This window comes from Branchiostoma floridae, chromosome 10 (genome assembly GCF_000003815.2).
Source record: "Branchiostoma floridae strain S238N-H82 chromosome 10, Bfl_VNyyK, whole genome shotgun sequence".
Classification (NCBI taxonomy): Eukaryota; Metazoa; Chordata; class Leptocardii; order Amphioxiformes; family Branchiostomatidae; genus Branchiostoma; species Branchiostoma floridae.
The window spans coordinates 6,281,181-6,284,704 of NC_049988.1; positions in this window are offsets into that span (position 1 = coordinate 6,281,181).

Consider the following 3,524-nt stretch of genomic DNA (forward strand, 5'->3'; position numbering starts at 1 on the left):
GGCGCTTTAACCCCCTCGAAAGTCGATATTATATTGTTCGGTGCAAACATGACATTGAAATGAAAAAAGACAATTTTTGCAGCTGAGGTGGCATAAAACAGTGCTACTGCGAACGTATAAATCAACACCGTCTATGGTACGGAATACGTCAGCTATATGTTTTCAATTTGTCACAGTGTTTTCTTTCTTGTGCTGGAAACATTTCCAAAGCACTAACAAAAACACACGTGAATAATAGTTTCTCATTATAAACACTATCTACGCGCAAGTTGATATAGCTGTTGCTAAATGCTACACAAACACTGGTAAAGTACCTGTCTTAAGAAACACGGGTAAATGCATCAGTTCCTAAATACTAGAAAAAACAGTCATGTTGGAGGTGAAGATATCCCTTGGCCAGGTGCATATACCAAAATGTGCGTTATTCTAATTAATATCTAATATTTGCATAATTAATAAGACATTACATAGTTCTTTTGTGGTCACTTCATTGTAGAGACTTCATATTGGAGATATATAGGTTGCTTGAGGACAGGTGAATACAATGAAATATATCTTATGTCAAGACTCAGGTATATGCAATAATGGGAATACAAGGGACCAAACCCTCCTTGTCTGAAACAAGTTCAACTATCTTATTACCATGTAATTACGTTAATATTGATACTATGAATGGAGTTATGTATCAAACTCGTGTACTTATATCATTCTGAAACTACATTTTGTGATTTATACCAATCAACTTCTAAAATGTCATGTAAACCCGTTTTTTTTGGGGGGGGGGGCGAAATCGCTAAAGGGGCGAGGTAGGGGGGCGAGATCACTAGCCGGGGAGGGCGAGATCGCTAGTGATTTCGCCCCGGGGGGGCGAGATCGCTAGTGATTTCGCCCCCGGGGGGGCGAGATCACGGGGGGGCGAAAACGCTGTCACACCGGTGCCAACCCCTAGTTGCGGGGATTAGATAGTAGTTACCGGATTTTTTACCTGTTCGCTTCCCCCTACTATCTAGTCCCTGCGACCCAATCTCTGCTTGGAGAATAACGGATCATTGCCATGCAGCTCACTTGTCAGGGGTTTACAAAGTAATTTACAAAATGCTTCTTGTGCTGTAATACTGTACAACGTTATTCTGTTCAAGCACAAAGACAGACCCGATCGAAAACATACCCTTGTCGGTGTTGGTTAAAGCGGAATGTAAACCGTATCGGTGCCTTTTTTTGGGCAAAGTGAAGAGGGGGACAAGACAAAACATATATTTGCAGTGTCATGATTTAGCAGTGGAAAGATCAGCGCGAAAACCGCGAAAATAAAACCCCCGCAAACATTTAAAGATTTACAGTACAAAATGTACTAGTATATGGAACGCATTTGAGTGTGTCTTTCGAGGTCACAGTATAAAAATACATCCTTCAGAAAGAAAACAAATTACAACGTGAAATAAAAAAGACTACAAAATGAAACCGACAGTTTGAGATCTCCCCCTCTTTATGTTAGACGAATCGAAACAATAAGAGATGTTAATAGAGACTTTACGACAAAGAAAAGGCAAAAACAATTATGATACATGCTCGCGCAAGATGGATGAAATAAGGCGCCCCCCCCCCCCAAATATTTAACCTGATAAATCGTAACAGAGCAAAAACAAATGTCACTATGGCTGGTTGGATGCGGAATATGATTGGTAAGACATCTTGTGTGAGGAAATGAAATTCTACTCTTGACTTTATTCCTTTAAAGGAAGAAAAATAATGTAACATGTTTTTCCTGTAGGGAAACATACCTCACCTACTTTAACTAAGCAGCAGTCTGAAATATGTGAAGATGTTATAAACGGAATAGAGCTTTGGTTGGCAGTTTGAACTTTTAATCAGTGTTGGGGAAATCACCAGGGCTCATGGGATTATAAGGATTTTTTTTAATTTATTAAAACAGTCTACTTTGGGTCAAGGTGTTTGATCTAGAACAAATTGCAGAAACACAAAAAGATGGGATTATCTCTTTAGACTTTACTTTTGAAACAAGATGCAGCGGGAAAATAAAAGAAACATTCAAGTAGTTGGCGACTTGCTCTTTAATACATAATAGTTACTGTTCGTGGGAGGCATGTTGATATGACATGTTTACAAATCGGTCGTGCCTATGTCACGAGGTGACATCGTGATCACTCTGTGATCACCCCTGGTGTGGGGAGTGTCACCCGGGTAATTGAGAGCAGATGTACTGGGGTTTGAGAAGGGACACGTATCTGGGAAGGGGATTCAACCGAGAGAAGCCGACAGAGAAAGACGTGTCTACCAGAAGTCCGAATAAAGTCTTCTATCCGCAAACATCATGCCTCTGTCCTGATCCTTGACTTGACTCACTACCATGCCACCGTGACATCTGGTAGTACGGCTGGGGTGAGTCAGGTTCAACGGACGGGACAGAGGCAAACGGGAGGTGTACAGAGACGCAGGCTGACTTCGACTCAGAGAGCGCCGGCCCGGAGTACCGAGCCCGCAGGGTTGACCAGCTAGGGGCAAGGCGGCGAGGGAGTGTCGGTGGCCGAGGCGAGCGAGAGGAAGCAGGAGGGGAGGCGTCCGAGAGATGCAGACTGACTCGAAGCGATTTGTGATCATGATGACCGCGACAGTAATGGCCTACAGCAGCGGCGAGGGGAGCGGAGTACGGCCACACGGCGGGCGCGGCAGCAGGGCAGGGGCAGGACGGCCACGCGGCGGTGACCGGAGGAAGAGCGCCCGGCCCGCGCAGAGAGAGACACAGGAGGAAGGTCGGTGGGCTCGCATAGTATCATTGGCGCACCGTGCACACCGGCCTAGTTCTGTTACTTACTTTGTTCAGCTTTGTTGTAGTAGTTTTAGATTTGTTAGAATGTAGGCAACCAATGTTAGATAAATTATGTCAGTGCTATCAGGAATACAGTATAGATTAGCTGAGCAGCGAGTATCATGCGGACGTGGCGGAAGTCAGTGGGGGGGAGTCACCAGATGGGTCAGTTTAGATGTAAGACAGACATATAGAGATAGAATTATAGATATACATGTGGGTTTTACTCCCCGGGATAGTAATGTGTAGTTCGTATGATGTTTCCAAAGCAGGTCAGGGGTGTCCGGCGTTTCATGTACATGTAGTTGTCAGAAAGTCTGTATGTTTGTGTTTATGTATTGAGGATATGTATGTCGAGAGGTAGAGGCAAGAGCAGTGGTAGAGAAGAGTTGAGACGTAGGTGAGGTGTCGAGGTTAGGAGACCGGTGTATGTGCGTCAGTGGTTGCTTTGCGTTGTCCTGTCCGACCCCAACCTCTACAGGCGAGACTCCACAGCACGACTCGGCAGACAACGACGCCCCGAGGGCCCGACGTCGTATAGGAGTCGTCGTCGTGGGAGCATCTAGCCGGGAGGCCTCTGTGGACAAGACAAGCCTCTTCCCGAAGGGCAGAGGAGTTCCTGTCGTTTCTCTGTGGTTCCGGGACACACCCGGAAGTGCGCAACCGCCGCCGAGGAGGAAGTGCCGCGGACGGTACC